The following is a 13,325-nucleotide window of genomic DNA, read 5'->3' as shown; positions in this document are numbered from 1 at the left end:
GGACACCAGCAAATGTTAGTTGAGCCACTGAAAGTTGCTGCTGTCATTAGCAAACAATAAGCTTTTGGTCTAAACGTCCATTCTTCTATCATACCAATATCCTATATAATTAAACAGCAAGACATTACAAGGCAACACACAAATTGGGTGCAACCTCCCCATAATCTGGCTTTATGTGGGGCATCAAGCAAGGGGCTCATGCATTTTGTCTTAACACTGGGCGTGTGCATTGCTACCGCCACCAAATTGTCATGCAGTAAAACACAGAACAGGATTTCACAGATTCCCTAACATTATGGAACATAAAGCCTTGGATCTTCTTCACTCCATGCTTCTGTATGTTGCTGCCGTGTACTGAATTTAAAAGTAAATTGTTCAGTTTGTAAATATGGTAAACAGTGAATGTTTGCAGAGACAATATTATTAGGCTTTACTTTTGTGCCACATAACTCAAACATGCACCTTGTGAATCAGTGTTTTGATAAATGCATTAGAGCAACCATTTTTATGACTTTTTGTACATGAAATACTTCCCAACAATATGTATCATGAATCAAAGGGACTGCATTATTCAGCTATAACAGAAGAGCTTCACTAGTGTTCACATAGTAAAGGCAGATCTGAAATGTCCAGCCCAGTGTTATTTTTTAAATCTCACACCACTAACATAATTGCTAGAAAGAAGGCTTATACATTCTTATACATTTAGGCTACACAGAGCTCCTGCATTTCATGTCCTTTTCACTCCACTGTCTACAATTGTTTTTCTGTATCCAGAGAAATTTTTTTTCTCTGTATCTGTATCTACTCAGAGTAACATTCCATGCATTTAATAAAGTAGGTTGTAGTCCATGAGAATTTATACCACAACATATCTCTTCATTTGTAAAGGACCACAAGACTTTCTTGTTTCTAGCTTCAACAGACTAAGGACCCAATCTTATGCAGTGTGTGCTGGTTCATTAATCATCACTGGAGCGCACTGTCGCAAATGTGCTGTAAGGCATGTTTGCCGAAGTTGACACCGGCCCAGCACCAGTGTGAGCCCACACTGCGAAAGCGACAGTCGGAGGCCAGCAATCCACCGCCAGGAGCTCCATGCAAAGCATCTGGAGGCGGAGAGGTAAGTCGCAGTGTGGAGGAGGCAGGGAGAGGCTTTCCAGGGTGGGTGGAGGGAGGCAAGAAGGCATGGTGAAGGGAGGAAGCAGGGCGTGAGAGGGGTGGGACCACTGGAGCTCAGCTCTGCTGGCTTCAGAGCCTCGTGTCAGGCCTTGCAGTCCACCATGAGGCTTCTTGATTCTGCGCACGCTAAAGAGATGCCACAGAGTCGAGTAGCCCCATTGTGGAGCTACTTCCCTTGCTTGGGGGAAGGGAATGAATGTCCCCTTCTCCTGAGGAACTGCCAGTGGCTGCCCGGTTGTGCTCAAGACGCCGCCGCAGTCATACAAGTGTACTGCCAGCGCTGGGTGTCGCAAATGTGCCATAAGGCACGCCTGCGACCTCCTCCTGTGTCACTGCTGGTGCTGGCCCAGAGCCAGTTGGCACTGAGCCCAGCGCTAGCCAACTGCAGCCTGGAGCAAGGGAGGAGCTTCAGGCAGCTGTAAAGTTTGCCAGGGCAAAGGAAAATGTTCCGGGGCGGAGGGAGGGTGGGGTGTGGGGAGGAAAGGGGCAGGAGGAAGATGGGACTGGCACAGCCGGTACAAACTAGAGAAGCCCCATTATGGGGCTTGGAACTTTCCTGGAGGGAAGGGGATAAAAGCTCCCTTCCTGAGGAGACCTCTAGCAGCTGCCAAGGTGCCACAAGATGCAGCAGTAGCCGCTTTGGCGCTGTTGTACCTAGAAGTGGCGCCATCTTTACGACAGGGCCCTATCATTGCTACCCCTTTAGCATAAACAATGAAAACCTCGACTTAAACAAAATGTCTTCATTAACAATATTCCTGTATCTACAATGTTTTTCATGATGAGAGATTTTGGAACCAATGCTGCAATTTATCTTATCATTTATCCTATTCCAATGTAAGTTCAATTGTTTCACAATTAGACAATACGATTTACAATGGTAGTAAGAAAAGCAGCCCAACAGCAACAAAAACAGTACTCTTGAGAAATGATGAAGTAGTACATAGGTTTTTTGTTTGGGCAATGTTATACAAAATACATCTTACAGTTTATGGGAAGCATCCCGACTACTGCTTCCAGTTAGTGGGGGAGGTCCCCCCACAAATGGGAAGTTCTCACCATGAAAGGGATTCCACTTGCAACCTACTCATGTGGGGGGATGGGATGACGACACTGCATGCACTTTCCAACCCATTTCTGCTCAGCCAATAGGTGTACACATTTGATCCCTGTTGCGTATATGCAGCATTGGGTAGAAATGGCTTAACACCATGAGGATGCTCCTGATGGTGGCAGCACTACTTGGGAGGCTACCATAAGGAAGCATAAAGACACAGGGAGGCTACCCTATGGTAAGGACACTCAGGGTTTAATCCTGAGCTAGGTCAGCACTGGTGCTGATCTCTAGTGCCAGCGCTGGGTGTTGCAAGCATGCAGTAAGTCACACCTGTGACACCCTGTGCTGACTCAGCGCTGGCACTGGCCAGCTGGCACTGACCTGACGCTGCCCAGAGTTAGACAGAGCCCAGAGCTCCGGGAAGAGGCAAGGGCTTTGGGGGCATGCATTCTGGGGTGGGGGAGGGCGATGTGAGGAACCAGAGCAGGAAGGGAGTGGGACTTGTGGAGCTCTGCTCCACTGTATCCTGAACTCCGTGTCAGGCCTTCTGGCCCAACATGGAGTCTCTCAAGTCTGCACCAGCAAAATAGCTGGTATAGTCTTGAGAAGCCCCATTGTCGGGTTTTTCCCAGAGGGAAGAGGATGAAAGTCCCTTTCCACCAAGGAGACCTTTGGTGGCTGCTATGTTGCCGCAGGATGCAGTAGCCACTTTGGCTATGTGTGCACTAGAAAACGACATGTGCGCTAGAAGAATATACTGCTATTTGAATTCTTTCTCACAAGTATGGTTATGGTTAAACCTAATTCTGTTAATCAACTACAGATACTAAAGGAGAACATTGTTATCTTTCCTCGAAGAACTCATAGCCAAAAGTTTAAAACACTTATTAACATGAGATTACTTCTTCAACTGTTGATATCCTTACTTTCTAAGCCTATGGCTCCTTCCTAGAAAAAACCAAATACAATCTATTTTCTCTTAAATTTATCTTAGATACTTGAGCACAAACAGAAAACGGTGAAGGGCAGGAGGATACAGCTCTGTTCTGTACCTCAAAGTAGGAAATAAATGCATTTACTACACCTCAAATGTAGAATCAGTGACTTTTCTAACTTGAAACATTTTTCTCTTTTTACAGTTGTGGCTTATAATGATTAACTTACTTGATAAATGCCTTTATCCCTCCAAAAATGACACACAATATCACTGTTTCATTGTATGTAAAAGTTGTTACCAAAGTACTGCAAGGGCTTCTCATACTAAGAGGAATACAGTGGACCCCCCTGCACCTGTGGGACCCATATCTGCGGAGTTAACCATCTGAACAAACAAAGGGTCCACATGGGTGCATCTGGAGGCTCCCTGCAATTCCTTACCTGGAGACCTGGGTGGCGCCGTTCCGGCAACCCACTCTATTGGTGTCTGCATGCCCCAGAATGGCCTGCAGAAGCCTCAAGAAGCTACTTCAGGTTTTTGGAGGCAACTTCCACTTTGATTGGAAGTCGCTTCTGGAGAATTCTGTGGTTCATTCTGAGGCCCCTGGAGACCAACAGAGTGCATTGCCAGCCTGGTGCAACCAAAGAGAGGCCTCTGGAGGCTCTAGGCAAGTAACTGTGCAAGCTTCAGGAATGGACTCCAGCATCCACATCCTTATCAGAACCAAGCCCCACAAATAAGGAGGGCCTACTGTATTTTTAAAAAATCCATATCTCAGACATTGTATTAAAAAAATTCACACCTGAAACAAAATGTAATGAGTCGGAGCATACAATATTTGTATCTTCTCTAATGTCCCCCTCCCATACAGGATCCTTTAATTATTGCACAAAGGAACAAGACCACCACTGTTGAGTTTTATCCTAATAGTAGACAATAGTACTTTCTGTTCATATTGAAAGGAGACAGATGCATCACACCTGTCAAAATATTAAGCAGAGCTTGCAGCCTTCCCTTTTGTGATTGTATGCCTTAGTTACATGATCAGAGATAACTGCAAGCACACGAGCGAGCTGAAATACTGACCATATGACTATGGCTGGGTTCTCTACGAATTCTCAGTCAATTGGATTGATTGGTATACTATTCACATAAATACAGCCTTCAAGGTAAATTGCTTGATAGGTAAATATACAAACAGTTAATTATACCTTTGATTATAGCATTGTATTAAGTTATGTGAAGGATGTTTTGTGGGAATAGTTCATTGAAAATCACTTGGGATTTTGCTGTTAAGAACTTTAAGACAATCACCTTGTATCCCATGATTCCAAAGGTCCCATTTATTACCATTTTCAGCATTTCAGCTCAAACATAGTCAAAATCTTTCTTTTGTACCAAGCCTAACAATACTAAACACTAGTAAGAGGCTACAGAAGTTGAAGTTATATGCTTTTTTAACATAGCATTAATGAATTTGTTTTCCTCTTGACTTCAGCATGGAGAGGCAGTGGTGGGAAAATGTGCACCTCTTCAATTTCCTTGTCATATCGTTTTTTAAAGGGGAAAAAAAAAACACCTTTGCAGAAAGAAGTCACCAACCTTATATGTAGTTCCAAAGGATTTGGGGGTGCTGAATTGTGGTATAGAGTGGAGTTGATCAACTAGTAGCCCATAGGACAGATTGGGCTCTTCAAACAATTTTATCTGGTCCTCGGTGAACTTACCACACACTAATTAAGCAAGTTGTAAGAGATTTGCCCATAGTTTCACTCATAGGTAAAATTCTTGCATGTAATGACTCAGCTATGCCTATTTTCAAGTGCTCTATTATGAAATCCTTACTGCTACATGTAGTTTGACTGCTATCAAGGTCAACAGTTGGTGTAGCAAAATACACTTCTAGTTTTTGGACAACTGCTGGGAAATCAAGTGGTTCCCATCTCTAGTACAGAGGAAGAAAATAGAAGTTGAGTCATTGCACATCATAATGCAGAGATATACCTCCTGCAGAACTGCCAGGCCATCTTGTAGAAACACATGGTGCCTAGCTGTTATTTCACCTTAAATGTGGTCAGGATTGATCTGCCTAGTTTTTATGGTCAGGATTGATCTGCTTAATTTCATCCCGCCTTCATACAGACACTAGAGCAGGGGTGTCAAACTCGTTTTATACAGAGGGCCAAAGTTAGCATTCAGGGCACCTGCTGAGGGCCGGAAGTGATGTCATTAAGCAGAAAGTGACATCATGAAGCAGCTGATGGCCAGAAATCAGCACTTTGTTCTCACAAAAAAAAACTCATTAACTGCAAATGACAGAAGAGAAAATACCAAATCTTGATCATATTTCAAGATATGGGGTTCCCCAATTTTCATGTAGGCTGCTTTTCAGCAGTAACATCTCAGCACTACTCAGCAGCTGAGAGCCTGATGGCCGGATAAAAAGCTTCTGGGGACGGCATCCAGCCCCCGGGCCTTATGTTTGCACCCCTGCACTAGAGGAAAGGGAAACAGCTGCTTTCCATATTATCAATGCATACTGCAAGAAAGAAAACATTACTAAAAAGATAATGTAATTCCTTCATACGTATAATTTTCTCTTAGTCTATACCCTGTAGCATCATACATTTTAAAAATAAAAAGAATGTTAAGAATCATGCATATATGTATTTCAAATTGCTTGAAGTACACATATCTCTACACCAATTTGGACTGAAAAAGCAAAAAATTCCAGTGGCTGCCAACCCAGAGCTCAGAGGGGGCATTGAATAGCACCAGCATTATGCTACACTCTTTTATGAGAGAGTTTTTGATTAAACATTTGGGGCAGTCAGGAATACAGGAATCTGCAATTATCATCTCTCAGCTACCCAGACAACTTTTTTTTCTTTCTTAAATACAGGCAAGATGCTACAGAAATCTACCCTCTTCATTATGGGTTGTTTTCAGAAATGTTACATGTAAAAACTCATTTCAAAATTTCAATTAAATCTTACATTATGAACAGACAGATTAAAAAGTCACTACATGTTCACCAAATTTTACATCACAACAGTCTGTAGTGTTCAACAAAGTCATATAATATTACATTTTAAACTCTTTCAAAACATTAAGGTTCAGAAAAATGAATATTCTGATGCCCAGGTGAAATATTTAGCCGTTCCACTAGCACTATTTTCTAAGACTGTTATTTGTTAGATATTTGAAGGTCCTCACTGTATGTTTGCTTCTTTGGAGTTAAATCATCTTCTTAAACTAAATTTGTTACTTTATATATTATAGTAATAACCTGCTGTTTTGGACATGGCACCGAAATAGAGTTCAGTACGCCCTTAAAATCTTGGGAACAGAAATCTCCTTGCTGTTTTGTAGTTAATTGACTATCTTTTCTTTCATCCTTAGCAGATATTAGGCACAATCAAGGCCCTCCATAAAGTCTCACACATACTAAATTATGAAGCAAAAAATGAGAGGGCCTACCTGAGCTAGGCCTCTGCCATACAGTGAAAACTCCTTTTCAGTTTTACCCCAAAGAAACATGCACTTCAAGCTGTGAGCTAGGCGAGGCCATCATATTTGAGGTTCTGCTACAGAATATACTTTCCTTTTATAACAATGGAGAACTATTAGGATTCTTTCTTTGAAAGGCTATCCGTACAATGATACCAAATCATTTTAGTGCATAGTATGTATACTAGAATGACACACAGGATGCAAAGTATTATCTCTTATAATTATTGTTGTTATTATTGTGCAATTAAGTCACAAGAAAGTGATTAAATCATACGCAGACCATTTTTAAAAGCATTAGAATAGTATCATTTCGGTTGCAATTCTATATCCACTTATGGTCCCAATCTTATCTCCAGCTAGCAAATAGCATGCAGCAGTGCCAACACTGCTCCACTGTATGCTATGGGCTGTCTAGGGACCATGACACAACAGAGAGGTAAGTTTTAAAAAAAAAGGTTATCATATAGTGCAAAGGTCTTTATTTCTTTTATAATTCTTCATCAATTGGCAATGCACTAAATAGATGAACAAACAATATTCGATAGTCCTGTGGTTTTCAAACTCTCAAGCAGTTTGAAACCTGCAGTAAGTCTTTGCGGGGATGCGGGGAAGGCAGTGGGGGCAGGGGAAGGCAGCGACGCAAGGCTGTAGAGACTGGGGTGCACTCACCAGTCCCTGCAGCAGCTGTCCCTGGATGTGGGGAGCCTTGCACGAGCACCTGCAGCGCTCCCCAGGTCAGGGAAAGTGAAAGTGAAGTGATTGTAACCCACTCTGCTAAACCGGAAGTGGGGCGCAATCGCATTACTTTCCCTTTCCCTAACCTGGGGAGCCCGCTCATGCAGGGCTTCCCGCACCCAGGACGGCTGCTGCAGGGACTGGTGAGTGCACCCCAGTCCCTGCAACCCCATCAGAAGAGAAAGAGGAGTGATTGCACCCCACTTCCGGTTTAGCAGAGCGGGGTGCGATCGCTTTCACTTTCCCTGATCTGGGGAGTCCTGCAGAAGGTCGTGCAAGGCTCCCCACAATGCTGGGAGGCTGCAGGAGGCTTGGGTAAGTGCACCCAAGCCCCTGCAGCCCCCCTGAGCCTCCTCCCTGCCTCCTGGCTGCCCCTGCCCCAAGGGCAAAGAGCCCAGGGCCCTCAGGCTGGGGCGTTGTGACACCCCAGTCTGAAAACCACTGCAATAGTCCAATCCAATCCCTGAGTTACACCACTACAAGATGTGTTCCGGAAGTATGAGACACTTTCTGGTTGTTGCAAACACAACACGCCGGAGAGCACAGCCTGACCACTGCCAGTAGCAGCAAGCAGTTGGGTCCATAGGGTGATGGGCCAGGAACACCACAGGTAAGAAGGTTCAGGTGGTGGTAGGGGGGGTAAAATGGGGTGAAGTGGGTGGACTGGACGAGGAAGGGGGTGGGTTCAGCAGCAGTGGTACCTGCCAAATGCTCACCCTCTTCCTGGGTTTGATCCACCTTCACAGTTCCATGTAGACTTGTGCCAATGATATCACTGGTGCAGGTCTGAGCAGACCCAATGGGCTGCCATGAGCTTACCCTGGGGCAAAGGAGTGAATGTTCCTTTGCCCCGAGAAAGCCCCTGGAGGCCTGAAACTCCCCTGCAGGATATAGTGGATTCCACATTGCCGCATGGGGAATTAGTGGGACTGGGTTGCCTGTTCGTTATTTCTGGCAATTTCTAATGGGGTCTCTCTCTCTTTCTCTCTCTCTCTCACAGAAAAATTAATACCTATGGCTGGATGTTTTGAAGGATTTAGGAAAGGAATATCAATAAATCATAGCCATCAATTTAAACATGCTAGTCCCGTGAAATAGTAATGCAGCTGTGGCACTCACAGAACCTGCACCAACACACACAGTGATCTATACTGGAAAAGGACTGCACTGACCACCTACTGAGAAGGCAAGAGAGGAGGGTAGAAGGGAGAATTTAAACTTATCCAGTTGCTTTCTTTCCTTTTCATAGTTTGTGATATTAGAAGCTAACAGATTCTAGTAGGAAGTATATGTCCACTGCTGGCCAATACATTTCCACAACTGGATGCAAGGTTCCTGATGCTCCTGCAAGAACTTATCCATATGAAAATCCACACATACATTGGTTACACTGGGACAGTTCATTTATTGAACTACTTCTTTCACTTAGCCATTCCCATATATTTAAACATATCCTGTAATGGAAATCATTCTAAGGATCTTTCTGTTAATATCAACACTTTTTTGTGTGGATAGTCTTTAAAACTTTGCAAACACTTTGATACGAAATTTTATAAAAGTGTGTAGCCAGGAGTGGAGGGAATAACAACAAAAAACTCTGACAATAAGAACTTAGGGAATAAATTGTTTTCTCTGATTGCAATTGCTTATAACTCATCCTAAATTTCAACCATCTCAATGCCCTAGCATACACGCTTTTGGAACATGGAGGGTGGATGGCATGGGAAGCTACTGCAGGGAAGAACTGATTTGGAGGGAAGAAATGGCAGACAATGGTTGGCAACCTTCAGTCTCGAAAGACTATGGTATAAGCCTACAGCACCTGGTATTTCCAGGCGGTCTCCCATCCAAGTACTAACCAGGCCTGACCCTGCTTAGCTTCTGAGATCAGACGAGATTGGGCATGTGCAGGGTAACATGCCCTCTATTGTGATTTCTCCACTCTAAATTTTACCGCTCTTGAAGTCATTTTTTAATGAAAATCAATTACATGTATTTGGATGTAATACTTAGCTAACAGCTAAGGGCAGATCTAGCAACAGGGAGAATACATGGCTGTGGACAAAACCAACACGCTGTACTTTCTCTCTCCTCTGATAACTTCTGTTAATACAACACATAAACAGCAGTTAAGGAAGGCACTGGGGGAAAATAAACTCTCAAACAACAAGGTCATGCCATGTGATGCATTGTGTCATACCAGAGGGAGGAGGAGGGAGGAAGAGATGCACTAGCTGCTGCTAGATAATTTTCCATATTATCTAGCTTTGACAGAAGGGTTGTTCATACAGCCAGCATCTCTGTGGTAGTGAAGGAGATGGCCTGCCAGTGGATACACATGAAAGCACCAATTGTAACAACCGACATCTCCACAGTGAGGCTGTCAAATGACTGTTGCAATCCGCATGATCAAAATAGTTCAAAAAATAGTTCAAAATAGTTCAAAAAAGCATTGCCATGACTGTGCAAAGAAGGTTCAAATTTTTTTCCTCCAAAAACATATCTTTAGAAATTCTACCACACTTCAAACCTCTAGTAAAGTGTTAATAACTCTGACACAAATAAATAGATGGTTCTTGTCCCATTATAAATGAAACTTCTGCAAATATTGACTGAAACTTGGTAAATTAAAAGTCCTTTGCACCCTGGTGACATCTCTGAGTATTTTTTGAGGTATAACTTGGCCTTTCCTAAATATGGAATCACTTAAGTAAAACCTTACCAGCTGTCTTGTAGCAGGAACTCAAAATTTAGTGATGTAAGCAGAAGAGAGATATGCCATAGCCACTGAAGAGAAGACATGCTGCATTGCTTACTTAAAGCCCCATCCTGTCCCCCCAAGGACAATAGCTGCTACCAGGATGGCACCAGCGATGGAACCTATTATAAGATTGGTGGCGCTAGGACCTGTGACAAAGGATCATGGGAAGAAAGACATAAGAACCAACCACTTAATTCACATCAAGGGAAACTTAGTTAAGCAATTTAAATTATTTTAAACAAACATTGTCAAAGGGCCAAACTTATTCTGAATATATGAGGGGAAAGAAAGCAAAATAAATAAAAGGGATTATCCACCATGCTTACATGTCCAAACTTTACCAGAGTATTTGCTGTTAATGATGCTTCAAATTCTAATTTAAACTAATCTATACTTATTTTTAATGTTACATACACCTTACAAAGTAGCAACATCAAATGTTAATAAACAAGTAAGACAGAAAGCGCATTGCTCTGCTTTGAAGGACAGCTCGCTGACTGTGTTAAAAAGTATTTGTTGAATTCTAAGTGGTGTTTGGAATATTGTCAGAGAGGTAAACAAAAAAAGAAAACGTAGAAGAGTATCAGGAAAGATGAGAAAGAGAAAGGAAACACAGATAACTAAAAATAAATGGAATTAAAGGGTTCTATTCTGTTCACATTCCAAATGCACTGGTGAGAGAAGTTTAGTTTAACAGAGCAGATGTCTTTTGTAAAGAACATTACATATGTTGATTGTTATGCAATATCTGGTCCTGATATGAAAAAGTTCTATCCCTAGCTTTCTTTGCAACAGCCAACAGGAAAAATGATCTACATATGGTTTAAATATTTCCTTTTATTGTGCTGCATGATTAAGGCTGCAATCCAACACACGTTTACCTGGGATAAGTTTCACTGAACTCAGCCGGGCTTACTTCTGAGTAGCCAGGCCTAGGATAAAATGTCAGATATTTTTGTACATCTACTGTTGTTGAAAATTCACAATACAGAAGTAATATATGGATGCTTAAAGAAAAAGTGTAATTTGTAACATCAAATTTTGTCCTCTTTACAGATGCAAAACTATTGCTTCAAATAATTCAGATTATTTGTGGTGCACTTTATTAAACCCTTTAGCCCCAAATCTCCTATGAACAGAAGCATGCACATATCCTCCTCTCTTTGCCATTCTCTATTGAACTCTGATTTTACTGATTCTGCACTGACTAGTTGAATGAAGAAAAAGAATCAGTCTCCTCATAACTGGTACTATCAAAATACTGTTGATTTGTTGGTCTGTCTATGCCTAGTGTGGTAAATATTACATACATATCCCTGAGTGCTACCCAATGCTTTATTTCCTTCATATATTACCATTTTTGCCCATATTGTGAAAATTAATCAGTGCATAGAGCCTGTAAGAATGTGTGAACCATTTATTGCACTAGAATGAATATGAAATAGTAGATTAATACTGTTAGAGAAAAAGTTTTCTAGGCCTACTTTCTCAAGAGCCTATTTATAGTATTTTTATTCTGTATGGATTACCTTATGAAAAAGTAAAATACAGTAAAGTTGCAATATCTGGCACGTCCAGGATGAAACCATTGCTGCCTCCTGCTATATTCCAGATACTAGAACATCTCCATTGCTGTACCTGTCATTGTCATTTGGGCGCTGTCAGTTTTCTGTAGCTATCAGCTGTTCCAGTTTCAAACCAGAAGTCAGAGCTGGTGAGACTTCCAGATTATCAAGGGCTGGATAGCACAACTTTTTACTGTAGTGGTGTTTTTGTTAACTTAAACAAAAACACTAAATATTTTCAGATAATTACAATTAATTTTATAAACCTACTGCTGCAATCTAATACAGATTGTGTTAGTGTAAGTATGAGATTAGGATAAGTTCCTGGGTGTAAGTTCCAATGAACATAATGAAAACAAAACAGAGGGAGAAAAGAGGACAGAGAAAAAGTCCCATTGTATCTGCCTTCAGTATAACAATGGAATCCTTTGCATTTCTACTCAGAAGTAAGCAGACATGCAAAGGATTGCCTTGTTAGTTATACTGGAGGCAAATATGATGGAACTTTTTCTTTGTTCTCTTTTCTCCCTCTTTTTTGTTTTATTTTGTTGTTTGCTTAACATCTAGCCTGACGAAGACGTTTGATGAATTCAAAAGCTTGCTGACTTTGTGACTGGGTTTAATACAGATATTGTGATATTGTTGTTTATAGACATTATCTTGAAACATTTGTACTAAGTTTGAATAAGTTAAGAATGTTCTCTAGCAGCTCATATTTTAAAACATGGCTTAAAATGAACTAATAAAACTTGAACTATATGCAGATCATTTGCTATGAAGAAAAAATACACTCTATGAGTTGGGATACAGTTATTTCTGATAACAATAATAAAAATAAAATAAAATCCCACTTTCACTGACATCAAAAACGACAGAAAATGCCAAACATTAATCCAGTATCTTTACCATTTTGCCTATTATACAATCCAGTCAGCCACAGAGAAAGTGTACATTTAAAATTGTTATGATAGTAGCAAAATAATTAGGTGACCTTGTCCATTTCTGTCCAAGATAACAGCAAGCAAAATGAAGATGAAACACTAATTGTTAAAAAACCAGAACAAAAGAAAAAGAAAAAGAAGAAATAACTTCAGAGACAGTCTAAACATGATCTGCAATATATTCCACAAAGAATACAGAAGTATTCCAACAATTTAATATATCTTTAGTCAGGTGAGAAGACCACGGTTGTGTCAAAGAATTAGAATCCATGTTGTTAAAAATGTCAACATTTCGTTCTGTGACTTTTTCAGAATTTCATCAGGGAAATGTGCCTAGACAGGTAGAACGAAAGTAACAAGTTGGGACTTTTCAATAACATGGATTCTGATTCTTCAGTACAATCATGGTCTTCTCACTCAAGTAAAGGTATATTAAATTGTTGGATTATTGCTGGCTATGAAAACCTACAAACATATAATACAGAAGTATCTGTATTCATGATCCCTTCAACCCTATGTATGGAAGATATGTATCAATTAATGTGTTAACTGAGATTTAAGTTATCTCAAAGTTATATAACCTACTGAACAAAAATATTTATGTAGCTTACGATCCCAATCCAGATTAGTTATG

General features: G+C 41.1%; 1 protein-coding gene across 1 annotated transcript in view; it reads right to left on the bottom strand.

Moving 5' to 3' along the window:
* The window catches only part of ADAM23 (ADAM metallopeptidase domain 23), a 105,683-nt gene that overhangs the window by 717 nt on the left and 91,641 nt on the right, over window positions 1–13,325 (bottom strand).

The sequence above is a fragment of the Tiliqua scincoides genome, chromosome 1, assembly GCF_035046505.1.
Source record: "Tiliqua scincoides isolate rTilSci1 chromosome 1, rTilSci1.hap2, whole genome shotgun sequence".
Taxonomy (NCBI): Eukaryota; Metazoa; Chordata; class Lepidosauria; order Squamata; family Scincidae; genus Tiliqua; species Tiliqua scincoides.
This window is presented reverse-complemented; position numbering and strand designations above follow the sequence as displayed.